General features: G+C 36.6%; 1 long non-coding RNA gene across 1 annotated transcript; it reads right to left on the reverse strand.

Moving 5' to 3' along the window:
* Positions 1 to 635: 635 nt before the first annotated feature.
* On the reverse strand, positions 636 to 1,967 carry LOC121811982. Its single transcript, XR_006052784.1, has 3 exons — positions 1,855 to 1,967; positions 1,092 to 1,699; positions 636 to 942 (listed from the first exon to the last, which is right to left on the reverse strand). It is a non-coding gene; the product is annotated as an uncharacterized LOC121811982 (long non-coding RNA).
* Between the last annotated feature and the right edge of the window lie 5,791 nt (positions 1,968 to 7,758).

Raw genomic sequence — 7,758 nt, forward strand, 5'->3', positions numbered from 1 at the left:
GGTAGTGTTGTAAGCTCTAGATGTAAAACCTTCAACATCACACACGATGCCAGTATTTTCATACCTAAAAGGTTTCCTTCTTTTCTCTGATACTACTAATTTGATAGTATTAATATACTGTTCAGCTTTTGTGTATTTGGATAATTAAACAACAGATAAGGCTTACTTAAAGTACAATAAAATTGAGGACTGGAGTCATCACTGCAGTCCAATCCTCAAGTTTAATTTAATGCAGACATATTGAATATTGAGGATGCTTTTTATACCAGGATGTGGTAACTTGAATGCTGCATTCTTGTTCATAATGAATCCTAAATGTTAATATGTGATCTGGGTTAGAGGACAAATGCGTGCTGGTTTGAAGTGTACAGATACGTGGGGCTGTCAGCTGAAAACTGAATTTGTTAGTAAGGGGTAAATGAAATGCTGCAGATTTGGGTTTTTTCTTTTTCTATAATAGGACATGATAGCAACAAATGTTGCTTTGCTGCTCATGAGGAACCTTCTATTGTGATATCTGATCTTTGTGACACCAACATTGGTTATAATGGCTGATTCCAGGTGTGAGAGGCTGTGAGCTGTAATACAGATATTAAAAAATGTGTTTGATAGGTTTTTGTATGGAAGTCTAGCGATGTGCACTACTGTGGTAACTAGCAGCACAGAAGTACACCCCACTGCTGCTCAGTTTGGTTTCCTTAATCGTTAATGTGCAGTTCTTTCCTTGACTTGCACTCCCTTCCATCACCACATTCACTCCAGCCTCTGGATTACCTCCTGTTAAAAGCATGTATCCCAGCAATTCTAATTGTTTCTTTGACTGTTTGTACCAGAGGATTTGGTTATAGCTTGAAATATTATGCGAGCAGGAGATTTTAGCATCTTCTCCATTTGTGTAAATATCAGCTGGAGTCTGGTAGACTTTGTCGCTGTAAGAGGAACCTGTTGGACAGATATCAACCAAAAGTAAGAGACAATTCATTAACTTAAAGGTTAAAAATTATGTATTTAAAAATTCAATTTATATCCTGTTATATTTCTAATACTCTTTAATTCTGGCTTAAATATATTCAGCACAATTATGCTGTTACCTGATACTAGAATACAGTTTAAATGACAGCTCAGGAGTATAATAATCACGATCATCATCTCGCTATGAAAGGTGTTGTATGGTTATGTAAGACTAAATCTGCTTAGAGCAAACAGTCATTCAGTGGGTGGAGCTTATTATTAGAACTGTCATGGTGTCAGCCTTCTTCAATTTACAAGTCTTTGCAATGATATACTGGAGCGCCATGACAGGAAATGTTACAGGTGCACAGGGCTGTGAACTCTGAGAAGAGATGAAAACTGATGATTGGAAGGTTTATGTATTGAGGAGCAGTGATACATCGCACTGTGTGACTAGCAGCACAGAAGTAAACTGCACTGCTGTTCACAATGAGTCCTTTAATTGTTAGAGTGCAGGTACTGCCTTGAATTGCACTCCCACTTATTTCCACATTGGCATCAGTCTCTGGATATCCATCATTCACATTCATGTATCCCAGGAACTGCATCTGATCGTTCCTTGATTGCTTGTACCAGAGGATTTTATCATAGTACTGAAAGCTGTGAGAGCAGCTGATTTTAGCTGTTTCTTTAGCTCTGTAGTATATTTCTGCAGGATTCTGCTGGACTTGGTTATGGAGAGAAGAACCTGTAAGATGATTTACACAAAAAATATTTTCAGGACAGGAGTTTAAGACAAGAACAACTATTTTTTTTCATTACATAAAATACAGTTCTTGAATCACTGGTACTCATAAACACATTATCCATTTGAAATACAAGGAACAATTAAGAATTTATTACCTGAAACCAGAATAACGTCAAAGCTTAGAAAGAAAAAAAATATCATGATGCTGCGTTTTCTGACTAGACTAAACATCAGTCTGTATAATGTTTCTGTAACAGTGTGTACTGATTCCATCTCCTTATAGCCCCTCCCATCAGGGAAGTAGCACAACCTTTAAGATGGGCTGTATGGCCTAGTATTTCCTCCACTTCTTGACACTAACCAATCAACTACCACTACACACCACATTTAGAAATGTGCATAATAACTCTTGCGGGTAAAAATGACTGTTTAAGCTCCAAAGTAATCATATTTCTCGGTAGCTGAGCACCTCACAAACACGCATACGACTGCAGCCAGTTTAGACTGCTGGGTTGAAAGTGATACACAAATGTTACTAGTACCATGTTGATACGATTGCAATCAGACTTTTATTGACTCCTGTCCCATTTTAAAGGTCTACCTATAGATATCCTGTCACTGTGTCAAAGATAGTCATGCAGTTGTAAGAAGCTTTGAACTGTCTGATATGACTAGTAACTCTCCTACTCTGTGCTAAAGACCAACACAAAAATACACTGCACTTATTTGCATTTCCATTCATCTTGACATCAACTTCACCCTCTGGAATTCACGACTTCCTAATACATATTAAAGAAAGATTTGGCTGCTTGGACATGAACCTGTGAGAAATGACAAAAAAAAACTTTTTTAAAGATCACAATAACAATGGAAGCACGACTCAGTGCAAGGCTGGGATGTTAAGAGGCTTGTGAGTTCATTATCATTGTTTTAAGACATGCATCTTATAAACTCTTATAAAGCCCTTTCTTTGTTTGCTTAAAACTGCATTTGGTTATAAGATCTGAAGGCTACATGAGCAGTAGATTTTTGAGCAATAAGAGCAGCCTTGTTTGTGTCAACGAAACAAAAACAGTGAAACAATAAAGAAATGTTCATTTGAACCCCAAAGATGAGAGCTGATTCAACTGAGAATCAGTCAAGTTTATTGTGTTTACATCTTTTTAGGTGCTGATTATATCGACCTCTGTAAAAACAGATCCAAAATTCAACGTATTTAAACTTTTTTCTAAAATAACTACTTCATTTAAAGGTCATCAGTCACAAATTCAACAAATTCAATTCAACAAGTTGATAATGACGTGTGAGAATTTGTAACATCTTCGTGTTCTTGCTGAAATAAGACAGTGCACATGTTTTGAATACTGGAGGATGGGGTGGTTTAAATAGTGCCTTGCTGCTCATGAGGAACATTCTGTTGTGATATCTGATCTTTGTGAGACCAAGATTGGTTATAATTGTTGACTCCAGGTGTGAGGAGCTGTACAAAACTTGTGGTGTTAGGTTTTTGTATAGAGGTGGAGTGATTTGCAGCGCTGTGGAAACTAGCTGCACAGAAATACACTCCACTGCTGCTCGGTTTGATATCCTTAATCGTCAATGTGCACTTCTCGCCAGTTCTTGCACTTCCATTCATCATCACATTCACTCCAGTCTCTGGGTTGTCGTTGTTTAAATACATGTATCCCAGAAATTGTAGCCGTGTCTCTAACTGTTTGTACCAGAGGATTTGGTTATAGCTTGGAATACTGTGTGAGCAGTAGATTTTAGCATCTTCTCCTCTTGTGTAAATGTCAGCTGGATCCTGGTCGACTTGGTCACTTAAAGAGGAACCTGCTGAAGAGATATCAATCAAAGTAAGCCACAACATGTAAGAATATGCCTTAAAATTATGCTACTTAAAAAATACAAATATACCAACATTATAATAATAGTGTAGTTTCTTATTAAAATGCACTTAATGTATTCATTGTATTACCTGAAACTAAAATACAGTTAAAATAAATGCTCAGAAGTAGAGTAATCATGATGCTGTGAAAGATGTTCTCAGTTGTGATGAGAAAACAAACTCAAGTAAACCATCATTCAACAGGTGGAGTCTTATTATGTCCTCAGCTGATATCATAGCTCTGACAGCCATGACTACACATTCAGCCTACCGGTTCAGTATAAAAGTCAAAGATAGACTGCCACCTTATGACAGGAAACATTACAGGTTCAAAGAGGCTGTGAGCTGTGAGAAGAGCTGAAGTTGGTTATTTGGGAGATTTAAGTGAAATGGAGCAACCTCGTTGTTTGTAAAAGTGACAGTAAAAACAATTTATAGCTGAAATCAATATAACTTTAAAGGGTGAATAGGAAGATGATGACACTGATGACAAATTTTATCTCTTTATAATTTGTAGATGTTACACTTGTGAACAAAATGTACATTTGTTTTAGACTTCTTTCAACAGTGTTGTTGCTTGTGGTTTAATGACTTCATTAAACTACAGTGAAGTTGCTTTTCAATTCTTTTTTCCTTGTTTAGTGACAGTTTATTTTAGTACTGAACAAGTGCATTAAAGTCAAGGTCAGTGTGTTAAGTGAAAATTCAAAGGACAGCTGAATGGTGATTATCACTGCGAGAAGATCAGTGCGTTTATGTATCTGCAATTAATCAACATCTTCTGTCTTTGCAGAGTTCTCTTCTCTTTAAGAGCAGAGTAAAAATCTACAATAAAATAGTGCTCATGTTGAAATCCTACACGGGAGATATTGTTATTATTGGAGGTTGATTTATTTATTTATTAGAAATGTGGCTTCTTAAATGTGTAATTGTGTTTATTAGGTTTTTGTCATTGAGGTGCAGTGATGTGCAGCACTGTGGTACTAGCAGCACAGAAGTACACTCCACTGCTGCTCATTTGAGATCCTTAATCGTTAATGTGCAGTTCTCTTCTTTTTTGCATCCTCTATCATCACATTCACTCCAGTTTCTGGATACCTTGTCAAACATGTATCCAAGCATAGTTGTAGCTGTTTTCTCTTGACTGCTTGTACCAGAGGATTTTATAGCTTTGAATACTGTGTGAGCAGTAGATTTTAGCTCTTCTCCTTTGTGTAAATGTAGCGGAGTCTGGTCGACTTGATCACTTGAAGAAGAACCTGTTAGAAGACATCAGCCAAAGAAATGACACAAAATAGAAAAATGATAAAAATGTGTTATAAAATGCAACTTAAATACAGTTATAATGGTAGCTGTGGATAACACTGTTCTAAAGTGTATTTAATACATTCATGGCATTACCTGACACTAGAATATTGTTAAAATAGATGCTTAGAAGTAGAATAATCATGATTCCTTGATGCTTTCGGTTCTGCAAAAACGTTCTTATGAACAAACCATCATTTAGCAGGTGGAGTCTCAGCATCCTTATCTTATTATCATACTCGTCATAGTTTCAGTCACTACCACCAATTTACATTTGTGTTTCAGTGTAAACGTTTGAGTAAAAGTATACTGCCACCTAATGACAGGAAGCGTTACAGGTGCATTGGGCTGAAATGTTGTTATTGGGAACAGTTAACAAGAAGAAGATGATCGTGATGTTGTGTTTTCTTGCTGAAGTAAATATCAATGTACTTGATATTGTGTTACGTCTTACTGATGTTATTATGCTCATTATTTCTCCCTCCCATCAAGTAAACAGACCCAACCTTTTAAGGTGGTTTGAGTTGCACAGACTGGCCATCATCCTAAAGTTTTCCTTTTTACTTTGAAGGTTATTAATCTTTGTTTTGTACATTTTGTCCATAACAGTACCTCCTACTGTATTTACTCACACTGTAACTGTAACTACTCCATCATTTTAATCTGTGTAATTAAAAGAATCTCAAAATTAATTCTTAGTGATTGGTAAAAGAAAAATTGTATTTCCAAATGTTTAAAGAACATTTTTCAGTATAGAAGCTACTATGTCATTTACAGCCCACTAAAGAACAACTGAGGAACAACTCTAAATGTATGTAAATATTTGAGTCGTCAGCGTGCTGAAATCAGACGCTGCTGATATTTTGAATATTAGAGGTACTTTTGATAAAAGGATGTGGCAGCTTACATGTTGTATTGCTGCTCATTGCAGCAACTTTCTATTATAATATCTGATTTTTGTGAGACCAACATTGGTTATAATGGTGGATACCAGGTGTAAGGAGCTGTGAGCTGTAATCGAGATATTGAAAAGCTGAGATAGGTTTTTGTATGGAGGTGCAGTGATGTGCGCCACTGTGGTATCTAGCAGCACAGAAATACACACCACTGCTGTTCAGCTTGATTTCTTTAATTGTTAATGTGCAGTTTTTGCCTTGATCTGCATTCCCATCCATCTGCACAGTCACTCCAGTCTCTGGATAACCTTTGTCAGTAAGCATGTATCCGAGATATTGTAGTTGTTTCTTTGACTGCTTGTACCAGAGGACTCTGTTATAGCTTGGAATACTGTGTGAGCAGTAGATTTTAGCATCTTCTCCTTTTGTATAAATGTCAGCAGGATCCTGGGAGACTTGGTCACTTAAAGAGGAACCTGTTGAACAGACATCAAATAAAAAAATATGACACAACATCTTATGTAAAATATAAAATGCAGCTATACAGCTAAAATTGAAGCACTATATATACTGTGTATATATACTGAACATATTCATGGCATTACCTGAAACTAGAATATAATTCAAATAGATGCTTAGGAGCAGAATAATCATGATGCTTTGTGATGAACGATGTTCTCAGTTGTCCTGATCATTTCCAGCTTTCTGTCTGCTGAGTAAACTTTAATAGGAGGAAACTGTCATTCATTGGGTGGAGTCTCAGTAATCCTCAGGTTATTATTAGAATAATTCACATGAGTAAGTCTGACTAGCGATATACTGCCTCCTTCTGAGAGGAAGTGTTACAGGTGCGAGGGGCTGTGAAATGTGTGCATAGGCATTAGCATGACCAAGACCAGCCTCATTCCCTATAAAACTGACAAGTAAAAGAAAAAAGCAAAAAAACGTCCAAAAATCTAAATGTTTCAACTTTGCATAGCTTACAACAACAATAACAACAGAAGAACACACTGGATGGCATGCCTGCTGTTAAAACAGAACATCGAGGCTACTCTTTACACAGGCTTATCAAGATTGGAAAATGTTTTTAGTCTGAGTCTCAGATTCAGATGATAATCAAAAAGATGTGTAAATAACATGAAAGTATGGATCCACCCCATCTCATATTAACAATTCAGGTGGATAAGGGTGGTGTAATGGGTTGGTGGATATTTTCTTTCAACTTTTGGCTGCTCAGTACCAACTGAGTATCGTTTAAATGGCCCATCCTACCTAAGTATTGTTGCTGTCATGTCCATCCCTTTATGACCACACTCTACCCATCTTTTGATGTCTGCTTGCAGCAAGATAACACAGCATGTGACAAAGCTCAAATCACCTTAAACTATCAACATGTCTGACATATACGTTTGAGAATTTTTGTCATAATTTTATTACGTTAAAGTAAAATAGTGCAGATCGTTTGAATATTATAGGTTTCTTTTTAAAACAGGATGTGACACTTTTATTCATAGTCAAAAGCTAATAATAATAATCCCCTACAGATATATTTGCCATTGGAGATTGGCCTCTATTACAAGATGTGACAGCTCAAATGTTGCATTGGTTTTTTTAATAAGGAACCTTTTGTTATAATATCTGATCTTTGTGAGACCAACGTTGGTTGTAATGTCTGATTCCAGGTGTAAGTGGCTGCAAGCTGCCATACAGAAATTTTTAAAATGTGTTTTGGAGGTTTTTGTATTGAGGTGCAGTGATGTGCAGCACTGTGGTATCTAGCAGCACAGAAGTACACTCCACTGCTGCTCACTTTGATATCCTTAATCGCTAATGTGCAGTTCTTGTGTTGTCTTGCATCCCCGTCCATTGTTATATTTACTCCAGGTTCTGGGTTACTGTTATCATAATACATGTATCCAAGCAGATGTAGCTGTTTCTCTGACTTCTTGTACCAGAGGATTGTGTCATAG

The sequence above is a fragment of the Haplochromis burtoni genome, unplaced genomic scaffold (genome assembly GCF_018398535.1).
Source record: "Haplochromis burtoni strain Fernald_Lab_line unplaced genomic scaffold, NCSU_Asbu1 Contig_393, whole genome shotgun sequence".
Taxonomy (NCBI): Eukaryota; Metazoa; Chordata; class Actinopteri; order Cichliformes; family Cichlidae; genus Haplochromis; species Haplochromis burtoni.